The following is an 8,288-nucleotide window of genomic DNA, read 5'->3' on the forward strand; positions in this document are numbered from 1 at the left end:
ATATCAAATGGCTTCAGAAAAATTCCCAAAAATTCTGTAAAATAATATATTTCATTTAGAGTCCAGTAAAATTATTCTCACTCAAAAATAAATTCGTAAAAATAGTTTTAATGTTTCTAAGCTTTAAATAAATCCAAATAAAATCCTAGAATGCATTTTTAGACTCTAGAAAAATCTCGAATCAATTTCTAACAACCTATCACGTTCCAAAACACCATTTCAAACACTTTCAATAATGCATCATAATAAACACCAATATTTTAAGATATGATCAAGGTGATATGCATAAGAAATGTAAAGGTGCGAACATCCGAATTTGAAAAATTTGGGATGTTACAGAGATGACCCCCGACGGGAACCCCGTAGCGGGAAGGTCCTCGCCGGAGATCCCCTTCACCCACACCTAGAGGGATTCCCGGTCCACGCCTTCGCGATGGAGGCGTGTCCTGTCCCCGGGACCCGTGTACATCCACGCGGGCCGGGAGCGCAGTTGGAGCGGCGCGACTCGCCGGCTGATGAAGGTGCGGGCCACGTCAACATCGGTGAGCCCCGCCAGCCGCAAAGCCTTGATCTTCTCCACGATGGGGAGGAGATCGGCATCGTGGTGGTACCGGTCCTGCCAGCCGCTGTGGGATTTCGGAAGCTCGGTGCGAGAGGATGAACTCCTGGGGGTCTTCTACCCGGACCCAGCACCAGACACCCCGCCACTCCTTCTCGATCTTCTTCCCCGACCGGACGATGAACTCAGACTTCATCTGGTCGCGGGTGCGGGATACCACTCCCGACGACATCACGTTCGCGTTATCGATCCGGGGGTAGAAGTAATGCCGGAACAGTGCCACTGACGGCATCACCCCGACGAATGCTTCGCAGAGGAATTGGAAGGTGGCGAGGAGGAAGAGCGACGTGGGGTGAAGCTGCGCCACCCGCAGCTGGTATGACTCCATCAGCGCGTGGAGGAACAGGGAGAACGGTGGCACCAACCCGGTGAGGAGGAAGCGCCCGAACACCCGGAAGTCGTTTTCTTGGTGGTCGGTGCCCACGGGGAGGATCAGGGTCTCCCCGTGCTCATTGAACCCGGAGGCAATGGCGTGCTGGATCTTGGCCAGCGCCTCGCCGTTGTAGCCGGGCCGGTAGAAGGCGAGCGAGGCCCTCATCGCCCGCTTCTTCTGATCCTTGTCGGCGGCGGCCTTGGCGGCCGCGTCGCTTTTGCTGGCCGCCGCTTTCTTTGGGGCCTTCCCCTCCTTTCCCTTCCTGGTGGTGGGGGGCGCCATGGGGAGCGGAGGCAGAAGCTAGCAAAGCTCTTGGGCGCAAGATGCGAAGAAGTTGGAAGACGAAGGCTGGGGGGGCAAAGTGTATTCCCCTCGGTACGACAGTAAAAACTTTATAGCACTCCGCCGTTTGGTAACGGCCGGTTCCGCACCCTACGGGCGCGCTGGGATAATTGCTAATCAAAGGGATAATGCGAAGAGTGGCCTTAACTTCCCTGTTTAAGGGGGAGGTTACGGCGGAAATCTCGCACCCACTACTCCGTCCGTAACGGCGGGGTACTTGGGACGGCGAAGAGACACGGGCCCGAGGCGAGTCGGGACCCACGCGTCGGTTGGGGCGTAGCCTGGCAACCGACCCAGGAAAAGTTCGTCCGGGAACAGGTGTTGCCGGCCCACGCTCGGGGGCTACTGTTGCACCAGTGGCACCCGGGGTACCGCCGTTGCACGACGTGTGGGTCGCATCGCTGAGTTCCTGGGAGGATCTCACCCGGGCAGCGACGTACAGGCTTCCCGGCAAGCTACTAGCCCAGAAGGGCTAGCGGGGCTTCGAGGAATATTCCCGCCTGGGCACCTCCTGGGAAGTCACTTGCCGGGAGGAGGAGTTCCCGGGCGCAGTCCCGCCTGGGCACTTCCCGGGAAGTCATTTGCCGGGAGGAGGGGTTCCCGGGCGCTGGTTCCCACCGTGAGGGCGGGGCCGAGCGAGCAGAGCAGCGACGCCACGTGGGCGCGTGCCAGGCGCCCAGTGTGCAGTTTCACCAACGCAAGGAGTGAAGCGCACGACGCATTTAATGAGCTGACAGAAGGGGCGTTATCCGTTTAGTCGGACGAACAATGGCTGTCCAGTCCTATTTTTTAGGCTCTAGCCCCCTAGCAGCGAGGTTTGCACTCGTGCATGCATGCCAACGCACCGAGGAGAAGTTGCCCAAGCTCCTTGCTCGCCACTTGTAAACCATGCACCGTGGCACCTGTGGTATCCCCTTGGTTATAAAAAGAGGACCCCCGCCAACGGTCAAAGGGTTCGGTTGGGTTTTTCTCTTTAGCTTGTTCGTTTTCCACTAGGGTTCGGTTCGGTTCTGCTATCTCACAGTTCAGCACTAGCCTTAACCAGAAGTAGCAAGGAGCACTTAGCCGAAAAGAGAGCACCCGGGGACCCCTCCCCGGGAACTTGTAAACCCTCTGTTTCACAATAATACAAGCTCAGACAAGCAGGACGTAGGATTTTACACCGCAAGGTGGCCCGAACTTGGGTAAAAAGAGTGTGCATGTGTTCTTAGTGCCTTCACAGGCTTCGCATTGGCCCCGCCGGCGATTGCCGGAGCGATCCCCGTAGCCCACTGCTGAACCTAGAAAGGGGGTGCCCGCGCATCCCTGGTGTCGGAGCCCCGCGCGACGACACCAAGGTTGAGCTTCGATTCCTGGATATTTTTATAAAAGATGAATGCAAAGATTGTGGCACTGCACCGATTCCAGAACTTGCAAAGTAATTGTGGCATAGCCACTTATTGATAACATGAGAAGCTGTGGCAAAAGCCACTTATTGAGTGAAACTTTAGAAGAAGAACGATGTGGCATAGCCACTTATTTATAAATAACAACCAAGACTGTGACATGATTGTCACTTATTGAAATAAACTGCAGTATGCAATGCAAGGGTTTTGAGAAAGAAACCTATAATCAATGACACTTTTTTCAAAAACCAGCAATCCAGAGATCATGGTTTCTACTTAGTGGCACTAATTAATTAGCTCAAAGATGGACTGAATTCACAGACTGCAATTGAACTACTTCTTACCAAGTTTTCAGGTGTGGAAATCAGACGATGCAGAAAATCTTAACTGAACTCTGAACTATTGCATCACAATAGAAAATTTACATTAGTTCAAATTATAGAAAACTGAGTTTAAATTAACTTCCAAGGCATTCTTAGCGCATCCTGGATTCAAGAACAAAATTTCGAGAGATATTTAACTAGCCAACCGAGATTTTATCAAAAGAATAACATTTCAAAGAACCAAGTCTGAACTCAATTCACGACTTCACTCAGAGAATAAACTGGTCAGCTATTAAGTAACTGCAAACTGAAGCATGCATGTTCACAAAGCACTTATGTAAATTAGCATTTCCAAATTAGTAACCCAAATTGCAACTGGATGGTCGGAAGGATTAGAAACAGCTCACCGGATTTTTTTTTGTGTGTCACTGCGTCTCATCGTCAATTAATGTACTGTTTCATCAGCATTGAATTCTTCATTCCATTTCCTCTTCTCTCATCCTTTCTATATCATCGCCAATCTGCTCCAGAATTTACTGCTGCAAAAGAAAAGAAAAAAATAAAAAACTTCTTGGTAAAGAAAGACAAATTTATTGCCAGGTTGCCTCCTGGTAGCGCTTGTTTAAGGTCATTAGCTCGACCCTCCTGTTTTTGTTTTCAGTTAATCTCTGTAGAGGTTGGTGCAGCCTCCCTCTTTTTCCAATTTTCTTCTTCGTCTTCAGGTAATGTCTCTCCCATGATGTAATGCTTCAATCTCTGTCCGTTAACTGAGAACATACCTTCTGATTTGCTTTGAACCTCAAAGGCTCCATGTCCCAAGGCTTTATTCACAGTATAGGGTCCATGCCAACGTGACTTAAACTTTCCAGGAAATAGATGAAGCTTTGAATCATAAACCAGCACTGAATCTCCTGGCTGAAAATCTCTTCTCAAAATGTGCTTGTCATGCCATTTCTTGGACTTTTCCTTATAAATTCTTGAGCTGTCATAGGCATCATTTCTCAACTCTTCCAATTCACAAAGTTGCAACTTTCTGTGAGTTCCAGCAACATCAATATCCATATTAAATTTCTTTACCGCCCAAAATGCTTTGTGCTCAAGCTCAACGGGTAAATGACACGCTTTCCCATAAACAAGCCGGAAAGGTGACATTCCTATTGGAGTTTTAAATGCTGTCCTGTAAGCCCATAATGCGTCATTGAGCTTCAGAGACCAGTCTGCTCTTGCAGATATTGATTTTTCCAAAATCTGTTTTATTTCTCTATTTGACAACTCCACTTGTCCATTGGCTTGAGGATGATATCGAGCAGTACCTCTACGGTTATGTACTCCATATTTCTTGAGCAATGCTTCAAACTGGTTGTTATTGAAATGAGAACCTCCGTCACTAATAATCACTCTCGGGATTCCAAATCTTGGAAAGATTGTATGCTTGAAAAGTTTGCAAACAGATTTAGCATCAGCATGTAATGTTGGTACGGCCTCAATCCATTTCGAAACATAGTCCACAGCAACCAAAATGTGCTCGAATCCTTTTGAGGATGGCAGTGGCCCAATATAGTCAATACCCCATACGTCAAATAGTTCTACTTCCAAAATTCCGGTTTGAGGTATCTCATGCCTTCTTCCTATTTTACCCGCTCTTTGGCATGGATCACAGGACTGGATAAAAGCATGGATATCCTTGAACATACTTGGCCAATAAAACCCAGCGTGCAGAACTTTAATTTGAGTCTTAGCTGTACCAGCATGCCCTCCATATGGTCCCGAATGACAATGATACATAACATTGTGTGTTTCCTCATGAGGCAAGCACCTTCTAACTATCCCATCAGCACAATGCTTATATAAGAATGGCTCATCCCAGAAGTATTGTTTTGCATCATGCATAAACTTCTTCTTTTGTTGATATGTGAAGCTACTTGGAACAATTTTGCATACCACGTAGTTCACTAAATCAGCATACCATGGGGTTTTTCCTTGAGCTTGGTACACTTGCATGAGTTGTTCTCCTGGAATAGAATCATCAATCTCCTTTTCTTCGTCATTTACACCCGTCAATCTGGACAAATGTTCTGCCACCAAATTTTCTGCTCCTTTCTTATGTTTTATCTCAACATCAAATTCTTGGAGCAGTAATATCCAACGAATGAGCCTTGGCTTTGCATCCTTTTTACTGAGCAAATATTTGATGGCTGTGTGGTCGGTATAAACAATGCAGCGATTCCCAACCAGATATGGCCTGAATTTTTCAAATGCATAAACAATTGCAAGAAGCTCTTTCTCTGTAGTTGTGTAGTTGATTTGTGCTTCATTCAGAGTCTTACTGGCATATTGGATAACATGAAGAGTTGAATTTTTCCTCTGACCAAGTACTGCTCCCACTGTGAAATCACTCACGTCACACATGAGTTCAAAAGCATTGCTCCAGTCTGGTGCTTGCACAATGGGTGCTGAAACCAGAGCTTGCTTAAGTTTACTAAATGCTTTCGTGCAGTCATCATCAAAGTCAAATGTCACACCATCATTTAACAAGTTGGTCAGAGGCTTAGCTATCTTTGAGAAATCTCGGATAAATCTTCTATAAAATCCAGCATGGCCTAGAAAGCTTCGAACCCCTTTGACATTTATTGGTGGTGGCAAACTAGCAATAATCAAGACCTTAGCTTTATCTACCTTAATTCCTCTGGTAGAAACAAGGTGACCAAGCACTATTCCTTCTTTTACCAAGAAATGACACTTCTCCCAGTTGAGAACTAGATTATTCTGAGAGCACCTCTGCATTACAACATCAAGATTCTTCAGACAATCATCAAAATCATGTCCATAAACAGTGAAGTCATCCATAAATACTTCCATGATTTTTCCAATATAATCAGAAAAAATAGATGTCATGCATCTTTGGAAAGTCCTCGGAGCATTGCACAGTCCAAATTGTAACCTCTTATAAGCAAAAGTTCCAAACGGGCATGTAAATGTTGTCTTTTCTTGATCATCTTTATGAATTGGAATTTGTAGAAATCCTGAGTAGCCATCAAGATAGCAGAAGTACTCATGGCCTGCCAACCTCTCCAATGTTTGATCTATGAATGGAAGTGGGAAATGATCTTTCCTTGTGACAAGATTTAATCCCCTATAATTAGTACACATCCTATGTCCAGTTACAGTCCTTGCTGGAATTAATTTCCCTTCCTTGTTCTCCACCACAGTTATACCTCCTTTCTTTGGCACTACATGTATAGGACTAACCCACTCACTATCTGATATCTGATATATGATTTTTGCTGCCATTAATTTCAGAACCTCTTTCTTTACAACCTCCATAAGGTTCGGATTTAATCTCCTTTGAGGTTGCCTTATTGGTCTACTCCCCTCTTCAAGGAAGATCTTGTGAGAACAAATAGCTAGGTCTATTCCAATCATATCATCAATAGTATAACCGAGAACTCTTCTATGTTTCTGCAAAATTTTCAGTAGACTTTCCACTTGAACTGTAGTTAACTCAGCACTGACAATTACTGGATGTTCTTTACTTTCTTCCAAATATTGGTATGTTAGATGCACTGGAAGAGGCTTCAATACTATTGGAGCATGAGGTATGATGGCAGATTCAGTGTTAATGATTTCCTCCTCAACATGGTCAACGTGAGCTATTCCACAAATTTTTGATATTTCACTTTCATCGACATTTCCTAGCAGATGTTCATCTTGCTCTGGATTTGCTTGACATCTTTCATATGTTTTAGCAACACATTCCTCAACGAAATCTGCTGCAAAATAGTGCTCATTTCTCTGTGGTAAATACATTGGGTGCTTCATGTCAAACACTACCTCGTCTCCTCCAAACTCTATTGTCAATTTAGCTCCCTTAACATCTATCATGGCTCCTGCTATAGCTAAAAATGGTCTACCAAGTATAATTGCTTCACTGCAATCATCCATGTCCAGAACAACAAAATCTATCGGATATATAAATTTATCCACCATGATTGGAATATCATTCAATAATCCTGTAGGGTGACTAAATGTTCTATCAGCCAACTGCAAATTGAATGTGGCAAAACACTTACGCTAGGAATTTCAGGTGATATTACTGTTCCTGCTCTAGTTGTGATTGCACTTGCAATTGTGATGGCTCCACAATGCCCTTTTGGATTTCCTTCTGCTTGAGATGGCAATTTAGATTTAGAAGTGCTTGCTGTTTGGGCTGCAACCAAATTATCCATCCTTGAGGTTAAAATTTGCATTGATTCTTTTAGTGTACCAATATCTGATGTCATTTTGGTCATTATTTCAAACTGCATTTTAATTATATCATCCATTCCTGAAGTTGAGCTCCTTGCATATTTTGCTGTCATTGCCCACCATGTTGCTGCTGTTGTTCATGATACTGAGGCCTAAACTCTGAATTTGTAGTTTGAGAAGGATATGATTGTACATTCTGATTTCCTTTGTAGGACAGGTTTGGATGATTTTTCCATGATGGGTTATAACTTTGAGAATATGGGCCTTGATTCTGAGCATAATTGACCTCTGAAACAGGTGACTCTGTGGTTGGAGAGTAAGGACAATTGGCTGGAAGATGCCCTGGCAATCCACAAATTTGGCAAGCTTGTGAAGTTTGAATAGATGAGACAACAGATGTACCAGCTGATGACATGATTTGAGCCATTTGCTTATGCAAGATGTCAACCTGCGCAGCTATAGCATCAGCTTGGTTTAACTGCAAAATACCGGGGTGCTGAGGTTGAACTGTTCAATCACTTGACCATTGATAATGATGAGATGCCATTCCCTCGATCAACTCAATTGCTTCATCTAAAGTCTTGTTCATGATACCTCCACCAGCGGCAGAATCTACTAATGCTCTGGTTTGTTGAGATAAGCCTTTGTAAAAGGTATGTAGAATCAACCACTTCTCTAGTCCATGATTAAGACACGTCCTTATGAGAGCTTGATACCTCTGCCATGCATCATGCAAACTTTCACCTTGATACTGCATAAATCTTGTTATCTTGTCTCTATACTCGGCTGCTTTGGTTGGTGGAAAATACCTCTCTAAGAATGCCTGCAACAGATGTTCCCAAGTATCTTTCATATGGTGGGGCAATGAGTGAAACCAAAAATTTTCAGCATCTCTGACAGAGAATGGGAACAATGAGAGCCTTATCGCATCAGGAGTCACTCCATTGCACTTGCACTTGAGGGTATTTCAGTACTCGAGAAAAGTTCTTATATGCTCATGT

The 8,288-nt window shown here is 44.7% G+C and overlaps 1 non-coding gene across 1 annotated transcript; it reads left to right on the plus strand.

Annotated features, from left to right (window-relative positions):
• Nucleotides 1–7,964: 7,964 nt before the first annotated feature.
• LOC112270369 lies at nt 7,965–8,070 on the plus strand. The gene has a single exon (XR_002962760.1). It is a non-coding gene; the product is annotated as a small nucleolar RNA R71 (small nucleolar RNA).
• Nucleotides 8,071–8,288: the final 218 nt, after the last annotated feature.

Source organism: Brachypodium distachyon, chromosome 1 (genome assembly GCF_000005505.3).
Source record: "Brachypodium distachyon strain Bd21 chromosome 1, Brachypodium_distachyon_v3.0, whole genome shotgun sequence".
Taxonomy (NCBI): domain Eukaryota; kingdom Viridiplantae; phylum Streptophyta; class Magnoliopsida; order Poales; family Poaceae; genus Brachypodium; species Brachypodium distachyon.